General features: G+C 42.0%; 2 long non-coding RNA genes across 7 annotated transcripts in view; one reads left to right on the forward strand and one right to left on the reverse strand.

The window, feature by feature from the left end:
- LOC106841644 (uncharacterized) overlaps positions 1-1,163 on the reverse strand; it is a 145,409-nt gene extending 144,246 nt beyond the window's left edge. For all 3 annotated transcript variants that reach the window (XR_011493208.1, XR_011493207.1, XR_011493206.1), the window contains exon 1: positions 1,012-1,163. This is a non-coding gene — a long non-coding RNA (uncharacterized lncRNA). The remainder of the gene's footprint in view (positions 1-1,011) is intronic.
- Positions 1,164-1,245: 82 nt separating this feature from the next.
- On the forward strand, positions 1,246-12,202 carry LOC123275876 (uncharacterized). 4 transcript variants are annotated; one of them, XR_011493204.1, is made up of 4 exons: positions 1,246-1,437; positions 2,582-2,975; positions 4,111-4,341; positions 9,497-12,202. It is a non-coding gene; the product is annotated as an uncharacterized lncRNA (long non-coding RNA). The 4 variants fall into 4 exon arrangements; XR_011493205.1 differs by lacking the exon at positions 1,246-1,437 and adding an exon at positions 1,853-2,050; XR_011493203.1 differs by lacking the exons at positions 1,246-1,437; positions 2,582-2,975 and having other exon boundaries at positions 2,982-4,341.
- Positions 12,203-13,716: the final 1,514 nt, after the last annotated feature.

The following is a 13,716-nucleotide window of genomic DNA, read 5'->3' on the forward strand; positions in this document are numbered from 1 at the left end:
CGTCAACGTAGACATGACGGCACCAACAGCAAACACGTGAGTTGAGTTTCACTGGGAAATCTGGAAGGTCCAATGCCGTCACCAACACTGCAGAACTTGAAGAGAAAAAGACAAAGCAAAGGAGCCCATTTAGGCCCCAGAGCTCACCCCCCACGCCACAGGGCTCAGCCCTCCTCAACAAACGGAAGACCTCACGAGCGCACAGTCACTTCCTGGAGAGATCTCCTGCACCCATCATTCACCGGCGTGTTCATCGGCAAAAGACACTGACCCTGGCTGATTCAAGCAGAGACTGTGCACTGAACTCAAACTATCGGGGAAGCCTGGAGAACTGGGTTCAGAAAACGGGCAGGATCAAAGGCAAGCCAGGCAGGAGGAGGCCACGCAGGAGGAGGCCAGCCAGAACCCAGCGCAGAACCCAACCGAGGTGGGTAATGAGCACACACCTGGGTAGTCAGAGTACAGGCCCTGGAGGCAGCCTGTTTTGTTCACATCCTATCACCAACTAGCTGTGCAACCTTGAACAAGTTGTTTAACCTCTCTGTGCCTCCATTCCTCACCTGTAAAATCAACCTAAATAGGGCCATATTTCAACAAGTCTAAAATGTGTCAATTGTAAGATGTACTGCTATTTTTATAAGCCACTAAGAAAAAACACTGCCAATTGCTCTATGACACAGTACTGTCTCATCGCTTCAATTTTCTATTTTCTAAGAAATCCTTATTAAATCGATTTAGAGTCAGGTTTTTATCATTTCAATCTTATACACACAAGAAGGAAAATATGAATGTAAATTTGGATACTTCCAGATCTTTCTCTATTCAGAGCCCAACTTTCCGGAATCTCTCGTTGGCCTGGTCAATGATGTCCCCGTGTCTCCACAACCCGGCTGCTATTCTCTGGCCCATCATAGCCACCTCAAAGACGGCTCCACCCTTTTCTCCTGGTCTTGCGTCGAGACTCGGAGACCCCTTCTCCAAGTTTTGGTGCTGCTGCTTTCCGGACCTTACCAGAGGTGTCACGAAGCTTTCAGAGCACAGCCACAGCCCTTCCAAATATTCCTCGAGGGTTTTTTTTTTTTTTTCTGCCAGCCGGTGGGCATCCCCTTATGCCACCAGGAAAACAACTGTTTGCGCAGGTGGGACGATGAGCGCCCCGCGCAGGCGCGGGCGGAAGGCTCACTCACGCCGCGCAGGCGCAGGCTGAGCACGGTGCCTCAGAACCGCCGAGGTATCCCTTCCCATGAGCTGAGGCTCGCTGTGAGGCTGAGTTCCTTTACAGAAGAGCTTAGATCTAGGCCTGTACAGCGTCAGCACTCAGTAAATGTCAGTTATTTCTTGCTTTTAAGACATACTTGTAGCAAATTATGAGTGTTTTATAAAAATGCGCCTTTTTATCTCAGTTTTGGAGATCGAGCAGGGCGCCTGGAAGACAAGGTAAAATGAGCGAATGCACTTTACCATTTGCATGCTTTCACAAGAAATTTGTGATGGGGGAAGTTGTCTATCAGGAGAGGGATGAATCAGTGAAGTGGTTTTTCTTTAGTTTCCCCTGAGATCTGCTCTGCTCCCAGTGACAGTGAATACACTAACCACGGAGCTAGGGTTCAGACCAGGTCAGAGTCGCAGCAAGTGAGGGACATTCCTTATGGTTCAGTGCAGGTGTCTAAGTAACTTTTGTTTTCTTATTTTTTCCGTGTCTCATTATTTAACTAGGCCGGTTATTATGTAGTGTGCTTGGAAAGCCCAAACAGCCTCATTGGTTGTTTTTTGTATTGTGATAGACTTGCAACACTACTTCTCTTTCTGACGGTGACACCTAACCCCCCCCCCCCCTCCCCGCACCCTGAGAGCTTGCTGGGAGATGGAAAAGGTTCTCGCTGTGGAGGAGCTGTTGGAATAGGGAGTGGAGCCAGGACCAGGACACCCTCTCCACTTCTGATGGCCTGAGTAATCACAGGGCAGGCAGCAGGCAGTGTGGCTCAGCTGGCCCATGGGGTCACTGTGCCCTCCAGAAAAGCCTTTATTTCACAATCCTTTTCCAAAAAATGTAAGACACTTTAACCGTCGAACACCATCAGCCCCTTTCCCTTGCATTTGCTTTTGATGCTATTTGGTATTTCTAAGGGAAATATTCGAACAATATTTTGAAATCTTGATTTGAAGATTCATTGGCTACAAGGACCAAAGTTCTGTTCGCTTTGTTTTTTTCTGTAAGATGAGAATAAATAGCGTCAACCTAGGTGGCAGGCACTCAGGAAAATGAAAGTAATTTGGGGAGCTTGCTGTCTGTCTGCATTTGCAGGCAAGTTTGTCAGGCTTCAGGTGTCAGAATACCATTTATAGCTTAGAATATGGCTTTGAGCCAAGAAGTATGAGTATTTTTTATTTGGCAAATACTGTCAAGCTGCGCTCTAAGAGCCTGGGCCAAAATACAGTCCTACCGATGATGCTACAGAGAACCCCGCTCCACACATTCTCGCAACACTGGATTCTTTGATGATTATTTCATCATTAGTAAGGTTGTGCAGATTTCATATGCTTATGAACTACTTCTCTGAATTTCTCCTTTCTCTGTCAGGTTTCTTCATCCATCCGCAGTCATTTGCATCTTACAGCAGTAACATAAGAGATGAATATTCATGCTAACTGAAGGAGGACCATGAGCCGATCGACTGGTGCGAAAGAAAAGATTCCCATAATTCTCCCAGTGTACTTAGGCCCAACACAAGCTGGGCGCCTGTCTGCCAGAAGCCTGCTCCGAAGACCTGGAGGGGGAGAAGACAAAAGTGCTTCAAGGAGCTGCTAGTGTTTCACCCTCCTGGAAGCGTTCAGCAGTCCTTGCTGTGTGGAGACTGGAACCAGGGGATCGTGGCCCGTGGCAGCGTGCTGTGTGGCCCTGGAGCACGGGGCAAGGAGCTGTTGGAAGTGCTCTCTTTTGTCACTTAGCCTGGCCTAAGAGTTCCCTGTAGCTCGTAAGCCTGAAGTCTCAATTTATACATTTCTTTGTTTATTCTAAAGGAAAGAAGCAGGAAGTTCATTTTTACCGGTGACCTTGACTAGATGTTTTTGATGATGAAATTTAATGGGTTAAAGGTTCATCATAGTTTATTTATATCATTATAAAATGACGCCATCCTTGTTTTTAGATCATTTCACATTTCTTTAATGAGTGTGCTTCTTGAAATAAATTATACACACACGTACACACATCCATAGTTTAAAGCAAAAGTTTTTCAACTTAATTTACTTATTTTTATTGTAGCTCCATCTCCACCTATAATACAAATAATGTCATATCATTTTCAAATTTTACCTGGACTTTTAGGACAATAATTGTTTTAGTCTTTCTAAAATATTTTAGACACTAATAGAGAAATTTTAAAACATTTCTTCTCCACAATCATTCATCAAATACAACTTGTGTATTATACATAAGATTTTTGTATTATCTGTTTTCTTTTAAAGAGAAAAATGTTATTCTAATGGGGGAAAATTTAATTGCAAAAACGGCTTATAGCGATATTTCGAAAGTCACCATTAAAAAGTATAGGAAATTTGATGAAATGGCTCTTCCTAGTGTTCTGAACCTGGTACTGCAATATGCAAGCGCCATAACTTGTATCAGCGTTTCTCCAGCTTTAATGTGTATGCAAATTATCTGGAGATCTTATTACAATACAGATTCATATTCAGAAGGTGAGGGATGAGGACTGAGATTCTGCTTTGCTAGCAAGCTCCAAGTGATGCTAGTGTTTCTGGTTCATGGAATTTTGAAGAGTTTGACCATAAGTCTACTTGTCTAAATAGAATTAGAAAGTTGTAATTATATATAAATATCGTTTTAGACATTCAAAAATTCATAAGTTAAACTCACTTTTTCCATTTTTTTTTTACAAGGGGCAATATATTAGTTGAAATGAATTGGTGATGTTGAATTGCTAATTGCAGAAAAACTAATCCCCCAAGTGAATTTCCTTTCATGCTCAACCCTTACTTTTGTAACTACAACATCTGAGAATACACCCGCTTACTCCTTTCCCCGCTGCCTTACTGTTAAAATGGTTCTACGAGCAAACATCTGCATGTTCTCTTTTGTCTCCCTGGCAGCTGACTTGGCTACATTATAGCAGGGCCCAGCCTATTGGCCTTGGGAGATGAATTTTCCAGCTGAGAGAACTAAAAGCAGGTGGATACAAAATGACTCACCTCTGGCCCTAACAGTTGCAGAGGGACCCAGCTCAAGCAGTGTTTACTCTGAGATTCTGCTGCGTAAGGAAAGGAGTCTGTGCCGTTGGGGACTGTCTTCCCCGAAGCAATCCACGTAACTTCTTCACAAGAGTAAGGATGTCCGTGCTTATTGCACCTTCGCTCTGCCCGGCACTTGCTAGATGGTTTGTGTACCTCCTGTCTCACACTCAGCACCACAGTCGTCTGAAGAGGGCACTACTGCTCTTGCCATTTTGCAGGGGAAGCTGCTGGGGCATAGAGTTTTAATAGTCCTCCTGGGTAAGCAGCCAACTTGGGACACACACCAGGACCATCTCATTCAAAACGCTTGCTTTAAACCACTTTGCTACCACATTTCACCCTAGCTTGTGAATGCACATGTTCTGAGGCTTCTCTTTCTTAAATAGTTTGCAGCTGACTTTCAAATATGTATGTATAAATTATCATCTAAAAACGTAAGAGTTTATTGGGGCCTGCCGGGTGGCTTATGCACTCCGCTTCGGCGGCTCAGGGTTCGCCAGTTCAGATCCAGGTGTGGACCTACGCACCGCTTGACAAGCCATGCTGTGGCAGGCATCCCACATATAAAGTAGAGGAAGATGGGCACAGATGTTAGCTCAGGGCCAATCTTCCTCAGCAAAAAAGAAAGTAAGAGTTTATCTACTCTGTATCCTTAAGATGCCAGGAGGTACTATAAAAGTCAGTTTTGGAAACTTGGGAAAGTGAACATCTAAACAACTGTGTAGTGTTTCTGGGAGAGTTAAGTGAAAATCATTGTAAAAGCCACTGTTGCTACTTTTCATTTGGTTTTCCTTTTTCTTCGTTTTTTTCTTTTTGGTCACCGGCTGTAACCAATGAAGAACTTGGGTTTGCTGTGCCCAGACTCAGGTTCTGATTTGTTTAAAATTAAGGGTGAACCAGAGCGTTGGGTGTAGGTTACTTATAGCAACTACTGCCCTGTGATTTACTTATTCGTTCACTTAGTTGTCTCTTCCCTTCTAGTGCCCTGTGCATACCTGTAGGGCAATAACTCTGCCTCTCTGGTTTTAGTATCTCCGATGCCTAGCATTGTGTCTGGTATGTGAACATTGCACGTTTGTTGAATATAAACTTATGAATAATTAATGATTCTAATTAAGTCAGACCAAATGACTGAGAAATGCTCACATTTGGTCACTAGGTGGTAGACTTGCCTAATTTTAGATGGCTAAGGATTTTTTTTTTTTTTTTTTTTTTTTTTTGTAATTTTGAAAGTCTCTACTTCCTCACTTGAAGGGGACAGGAGAATCCGTTGGAGCCCTTTAGAGTTGGGCAGAGTCTCAGGGATCATTGCTCATGACTCTGTGGGTCCCTCACTCTAGTTTGTCAAAGTGGAGGGCCATTCACTCTCTATGCTACTGCATACAGGTAGCCAAGAGAATACCTATCATAAATTTTTTTTCTTTTTTGATACCTTGTTGGATTTTATTAGCTAACACATTTTGTAGAAGGATGACATCTATATTTGTCGGTGGAATGGGACAAAAATCACTTTTTCACTACCCAAATTTGTGTCATGGTTATTCTAGCCTCAAGAGAATGGGTTGGTGAGTCCTCCATTCTGTTCCTGGCCCAAATTGGGTAACTCGTACTCTATGTGCCCTGAAGTTCATTAAAGACCACTTGTAAAGCAATCCACATCCAGGCTTTGTGTGAGGTGTGGAAAATTATGTTACAAACCTAACTTTGTTGAAGTTTATAATCTCTTCAGGTTTTTTTACCCATTATGTGCAGGGTCATAAACTGAACATCTGACAGGTTTAATTAGAGAAAAAGATAACTAAACAAGTTGACTTTAAAGCTGACTTCAAGTGTTATACCCCAACAGCAAATAGAAATATTCCCTTCATAAAGAAAAGATTAAAAAGGTATAAAGCAAATCTTAAAAGTTAAAAAAAAAGTAAATTCACCTCTCCTAGTTTATGACAGTTCAAATACACGAAACTAAGGAGACGAGAGCTCTAAAGAGCTATTTATCTCGTACGTATAAGACCTTGAATGGCTGATAGTTCATGTGACCATGACATTGACTTAGGGTTAATTATGCATTTATAGACGGTTAATACAGTTTTCCAATAATTCTTCTCAGGACAAGTCTATATGGAAAAAAATCTGAGTGGTAAGAGATTTACTATCTGAATTGAACACTTGAGTGATATTTCGTGGCATTTGATGTATTTAGTATTAATGAAAGGCATGCTTAATTGAAATGCAGAAAAAAGGGAAATTTTTGTACACAAAAAGAAAATCAGAGTATAGCAGACTTGGTGTGGAAATGGAATTAACTGCAAAGAAGAAAACTTATTGAAACAATTTGCTGAAGTCCATGAACATAAACTAGAAAATCTGGATGAAGTGTTTATTTTTTTCACGGAAAATATAATTTAATACAACTGGCTTCAAAGGAGCTGACTAATTAGAATGGAAAATAATAGTGAAAGTCCCTTGAAATACCTCAGGTGAACATGTTGTCAGAAAGAAATCCTCCAAAATGTCTGAGGAACTGGCAAGTCAGGTGCTATTTAAACTAGTCCAGGCATGAGGAGGCAGGGCTAGAGGGGAATGAATTGGCTTCCAGCCTCAGGTGAAAACAAGATCACGTTTGGGATTCAGCTAAGTCTTTCCAAAACGGTTTCTGAGACGGCTTTTGCACTCCTTACTCACGTACCTAGAGAATATTTTGTCAGCTTGTCCATACATTGATGTACCTTCCATTTGTAGGAGCTAACAGAAAATCTGTCCAGTTGATAGCTATATCATCCAGCTAAATGCCAGCTCTCTCCACTCACAGTGGATTCCAGCAGACTGGCCCGCTATCCAGATGATTGAGAGGAGACCCGGGGAGCCATTCATAATGGTTCTCAAACACCCTTGTGCGCCAGAACCTTTTGATAAGTTAAAAAATATAGACAATAGGGCTCTATCCTCAGAGATTCTGATTCAACTGAGACCCAGGTATCAGTACATTTTTTAAAGCCCTCCAAACCATTCTAATGTATAGCCACGTTTGAGAATCACGAAGCATGAAAAGGTGTCAAAACATAAGAAAGGAGTTCAAATATTTAAAGAGAGTGTAGGATTTCCATCTCCACACCTGTGTGACAGCCTCGCCAAGGCAGAGCAGATGCGTCCGCTGTTACTCTGCTAACGTGTGGAATTCAGCTAGGAAGAAGCACAGCAGAGGTGATTTGATCATTTTCTTTATACCACAGAGATCTGGGCTTCATAGAAATATGTCTATTTAACTTGGACTTATAAGACCTTGAGTGGCTGATAGTTGATGTGACCATGACATTAACTTAGGGCTAATTATGCATTTATAGATGGTTAATACAGTTTTCCAATAATTCTTCTCAGGAAAAGACTATATGGAAAAAAATCTGAGTGGTAAGAGATTTAATATCTGAATTGAACACTTGAGTGATATTTTGTGGCATTCAATGTATTTAGTTTTAATGAAAGGCACGCTCAACTGAAATTCAGAAGAGGAAATTTCTGTACACAAAAAGAAAATCAGAATATAACAAATTTTTAAAGAGATGACTAATGATAAAGTACTTTCCCTATGAATTATTAAAACATGTAAAGCTGCATTCATTAAATAATTTGTTCCTGATATGAAAATAGGCAAATATGTGAAATGAAAAGAGCAGAGAGCGTAAGAACTAAATTCATGTGTATATGGGATTGCCCCACTCCAGGGATACCATAGGGCAAATAGTCACCTCCCCACCCAATTTACAAAAGAGTTGTAAAGGTAGTACAGAGAATTTCTGTACACACCTCACGATGTTTTAGTTATCATCTTGCAGTTTAAAAAGCAGCATTTGATTTGGTGGGTATCTGATGAGTAAATAGGGTTGGTACATTTGAGTTCACAATTGGAGAAAAATCTCCCTCCCAGCATAGTCAAAACTGTTACAAGAGACTGAAGTGTATTTCACGTCTGCACTTTTTCACGCCCAGTACACAAGGTGGTGACGGCGTGAAACTCATCTGGGGTTCATAGTCTCTTAAAAATTTATTTTTAACAAATAAAAGTATAAAACAGTCAGGATTGATTTCTAAGAATGAAAAGACGTTGGAGAGAGAATTACCTGACCTTACGAGATGAAAAAATTCTCCCCATTTGTCTTCTCAGATTCCTGTAGCAGCAAGTATCTAACAGTGAAATAGAATCATGTTTTGTAAAAAAGAAAAGAAAAAATGTTTTGGAGACCCAGGGAGACAATAACATTAATGAAGAGTGTTTGCCTTCAAAAGTTCCTAACTAGTTCTCTCTAAGTCCTTATTTCATCTCTAGAGACTATTCACTATACTAGCCATGGACCCTGTTTTATTATATAAAAATATAGTATAACCTATCACCAGCGTTGGTGGGCAAGAATTCTTGATGGGATTTTTTTTTTTTTTTAAAGATTTTATTTTTTCCTTTTTCTCCCCAAAGCCCCCCGGTACATAGTTGTGTATTCTTCGTTGTGGATTCTTCTAGTTGTGGCATGTGGGACGCTGCCTCAGCGTGGTCTGATGAGCAGTGCCATGTCCGCGCCCAGGATTTGAACTGACGAAACACTGGGCCGCCTGCAGCGGAGCGCGCGAACTTAACCACTCGGCCACGGGGCCAACCCCAAGGATTTTTAATTAATTAAGTTTTTGGTGAAGAAGATTGGCCCTGAGCCAACATCTATTGCCAATCTTCCTCTTTTTGCTTGAGGGAGATTGTTGCTGAGTTAACATCTACGCCGGTCTTCCTCTATTCTACATGTGGGACGCCACCTCAGCACGGCTTGATGATCGGTGTGTAGGTATACACCCCAGACCCAAATCTGCAAACTCCGGGCTGCCTAAGCAGAGGGTGTGAACTTAACTACTACACCACTGGGCCCCATTGATATGATATTTATGATGTGTACTGTGCCCCATTTTCAGAGTATGATGTAAGTTGGCCTGAGACAGTAGTTCTCAAACTCTCGTGTGCATCAGCACTGCCTGGAGAGCTTGTTGAAGCAGACTGCTGGGCCCCACTCCCAGAGATTTCCATTCAATAGGTCTGGGGTGGGAGCTGGCAGTTTATATTTCTAACAAATTCCTAAACGTTCCACTTTCCTGGCTGAAATGGATGCTTCTGCTTCTGAACCCAGGACAGCTCTTACCTGACTTCCTTATTCTCATCTCCTACCTAATACTCAAGATACCCAATCATCAGATTGCCCTCATTTCTTGACAGCACCATTTACAGAAGAAACCCTTGCTGTCTTAGCTCTCCACAAAGCCACCTGGCAGGAGGCCAGACCCTTCAAGAAGCCCAGCCTAGCATCTTACTGAGACACCCAGGCCTCCCCATGGGAGGTGTGCTTCTTTGTCGCAGTAAGTTAATAAACCTAACATGTGGACTTCATATGCGTGTCTGTAGGCACTGGGCTTTATCAGTACGTACCAGTGCATTTGACTTTTTCACGTGTGAAGGTTGGCTTTCCATTACTTGGAGCCAAACCAGGTTGACAGGCACACAGGTAGTTTCCAGTTGTATTGGTACAAGTTTTTTGGGGCGGGCAGGCAGTGCTATGATGGCATTCATCTCCAGCTGCAAAATGGAGCAGATGGTTCCTAGTCAAACCAGCTGAATATATACACTCCTCCTTTCCATTAACAGTGGTGCCAAAGACTTCTCTGTGGACTGATCATCAGAAATATTTAGAGGTATTTGTTGAAAATATAAATCCCAAAGTAAATCTCAGACCTACTAAAAGGGAATTTCAGAGGAGGTGAGACTCAGAATCTAATGCTTTCACAAAAACCCTAGCACTTTCATTTAGCATACGGGTTTGGGAGGATGGCTGGATTGAAGAGAGAAGGGATTTTCCTGAGTTACTAGGAGTTTAACAACTATCTAAGTGTATATTCTCTGGGCGAATTCTAGAAGTAACAGCCTGCTGTGCAAAGAGGTAATAATTCTCCAGGGTTGTAGAGATAATCAAAATGAGAAGAGAAGACTAAATTGTTAATACAATGTCAACATCTAGTAGAGGAACTGGAAAAATTGGAAAACATCAGCTGTTATACTGTCACGATTCCCATTTGTTTCCTGGTTGTTCCTTTTGGTAATAATGTGTTCAGGCCACTCTGTTTGCTGAGTAACATTTCCGACTATGGACGGCCTTGGGCTTTGGCTGAAAATCCTGTTCTATTAGCTAAAGTTATTGCAGAATGAATTAAGACTCTAAGGTGTGGAGTACTTTCAACATTCGCTGCTGTGTTTTTGTTTTTTTAAGCAACCAATAAAAGAAAACTCAATTGTAGACATGGTTTCAGTTTTCAGTTCTATGACCTGTTTTCTTGCTGGCATCTTTCCTCACCTTGGCAACTTTTCTCTAGAATCTCAAACCATAGTCTAAGAAACTGGTTCAATTTTGCTGCATCTAATTCCATTCTCATTTTCTAAGGCTTACTTTATTTGGACTTACTGTTTCAATCTTCTGTGTTGTTTGTAAAATTGTGCGTTCGAGAACTTGATATAAATCCTACATCCCTGGTGGATTCGTAACCCTTTGTAATGTTGCACGTTGCATTTGGGGGACAAGAGGTAGAGACATTTTCACATGAGTGAAAGAGTGAAGAGTGAAGGAGAGCATAGGAATTCAGTTTAGACCCTGGACTGCCTCAAGTCAACTTCCTGCTCTTGGGTCTTTGTGTCTTGAATCCTTTTCTGTGCTGAGTTTGAGCTTTGGCAAGTGGTACACACTTTGTAAACGTTTGTTCAATGGATGATCAATGCACATGATGCAGCTTATATTATTTGGAAAAAAAGTTCTATTTCAGTAGGGATTAATTAAAACTCTTTCGGAGAAAGCTTGAAGCAATCCTCGTGGAGAGTCTGACTCAGGGTGTGAGCTGTGGTTCTCAAAGTATGGCCTCTAGGCCAGCAACACCAGCAGCACCTGGGAGCTTGTCAAAAATGCAAATTTCCCAGCTCCACCCCAGCCCTGCTGAATCGGAATCTGAGTCCCGGGCTAGGAATCCATTTGAACAAGCTCCCCAGGGCATGGTGGTGCACAGTCAGGTTTGAGAACCCCTGCGTCTTGGCTGCTTATAAGATAAAAGAGTTCTCTGACAAACATCATAAGAATTTTTTTTTTTTTAAAGATTTTATTTTTTCCTTTTTCTCCCCAAAGCCCCCCCCCCCACCCCGGTACATAGTTGTATATTCTTCGTTGTGGGTCCTTCTAGTTGTGGCATGTGGGACGCCGCCTCAGCGTGGTTTGATGAGCAGTGTCATGTCCGCGCCCAGGATTCGAACCAACGAAACACTGGGCCGCCTGGAGCGGAGCGCGCGAACTTAACCACTCGGCCACGGGGCCAGCCCCCATCATAAGAATTTTTAATAAGACCTGGTTTAGAATTTCTTGGTCTTTATTCCTTTCTTTTCTGTGAACTCAGTGGAGTGTCACGAGCCATCTGTCACTGTTTTAAGCCATGGTTTTCCATCAACCAAAATTCTTGGGTTTATGTAGCACGTGCTTCTTAAACCCCAGATCAGTTTCAGTACTAGTTCTATTTCTGATTCTTTCCTCTTTATCACCTCACCAAACCTATTACTCATTTTCTCTCTCCTATAAAGCTTTCTCTCTCAATCTCCCACATCTCCTTTCCTTTTCCAAAGATCCAAGTCCTTTTTACACCTCCTTATCCATTGTCCTGTCTCGCACCCTTTCTCCATCGTCTCTGTAAGGAGATGACTATAATTGTCGGGGCGGGGGTGAGATTTCTTTTTGAAACTACTTTTAATTTCTTTAGTTCTGATATTGAGAATCTTTGTATTTAAGACTGATGAGATAAAATTATAAAGAAAGAGATTTATCCTCTAACACGGGTTTTGACAAAGGTATAATGCTATGTACCCACCGTTATAGAATCATATAGAATAATAGTTTCACTGCCCTAAAATCCCTGATGCTCCAGGGCCATAGAAGTCTGTTAAGTGTGACTCTTGTCCTAGTCATAGACGTTTTGGATGTTGAGGAGTATTGGGGTTCTTTCCAGCTAGTATCCTCTTTATTCTTTAGAGTGAGAAAAGGGAGGAATTTCCCACGTAGTCCCATGTTCTCACAACAGCATAAATAATGGAGGAAACGAATGTTGAAGGTGTAGAAGTGGATCATCACAACATATTGATCTCTGGGATTAACACGGTTAAAAGAACTGAGGAAGAAGAAAGGAGGTCAGTTTTTAGAAACCAATAATGCAACTTTATTTCTGCATTGATCTTGAGTTACTGATTTGGAATTTTCTGAATTCAGCATGACTATTGCTTCCCCAGGCAGGGACACAAGGATTTGTGGGTGTTCTGAACACATGACTGGTATGCAGCCCTGCATGCGTAACACATGAAATGTTCTGAGGCTGCCCTGGGCTCTGGTCGTGTGAGGCTGTCTCTTCCTATCTTTGACTTTGGAGGGCATGACGCTAGAGTGTTCTTGGCTGAAGCCGGACTGGCATACACCCTTTCTGATCCTTTCGCCTTAGACCTGACATCACATCCTCTGATGCAAGTCATTTGCATCATGGCAAATGGCATGCATACAAATGGCTTGTTGACACAGGCTTGGGACTCAATTTGCGTAAAAGGAGGCAGTCCCTGGGACCTTGCTATCCATGGACGCAGGTGAAATCATAGCACCAAGGACTGCCAAACAAAGAAAATGTGCATACCCCGTCAACACTCTGTGCACTTGCTCTTTGAGATTATATCCTTTGAGAGAGGCATAAACCCAGTCTCTGCTTTTCATCCTTTTTAGGCACCTGCGAATGGCACCAAAGGAGACATTGTTTCATCGCTCCCCATAGCATCCAGCCTTACCTGTGGAAATTTGTACAGTTCTAGCAGTCTTCCAATCTGGGCAGAAATTGACTGTTGTGTTCCTGTAAGTGTTGCTACAGACTTGCTCTCTCTCCTACAGGTGTAATTAGGGAGGTCCTTGTCCACCCCTGAGAGCCAAATGAAGGAACTCTCCAATGTCCTCTATTCACTGTGCAGAGCTTCATAGAGATCAAACCCCAGAAACGTGTTGGGTAAAAGATGGGAGTTTCTGTTAATTTCCTCAATGGCAAAAACCAAGGCCAGATCATACTGGTAGTTCTTGTAGTGAAACCTGCATGGAGGGCTAGGGATCCTTGGGAAAAGACTCAAACCAGGATTATCATCAAATCCAATACAGTGACTTAATTAAGGGTGAATGCCCAGTCAACTCATTCTATCTGTGTCAACAGCTGGCTCTCCTGAAGCCTTAGAATTTACAGCGAAAGCAAATCACCTAACTTACGCTCTGCAAAGACGTTAATGAATTACACACATGTGGAGAAAAATTATTCAGTTTACAAAGGAAAGTATAATGAATGGAAAAGCAGGTCACATTCAAAGTAGGTTTTGGAAATGATTCTTTGATTCAA

This window comes from Equus asinus, chromosome 12 (assembly GCF_041296235.1).
Source record: "Equus asinus isolate D_3611 breed Donkey chromosome 12, EquAss-T2T_v2, whole genome shotgun sequence".
NCBI lineage: Eukaryota > Metazoa > Chordata > Mammalia > Perissodactyla > Equidae > Equus > Equus asinus.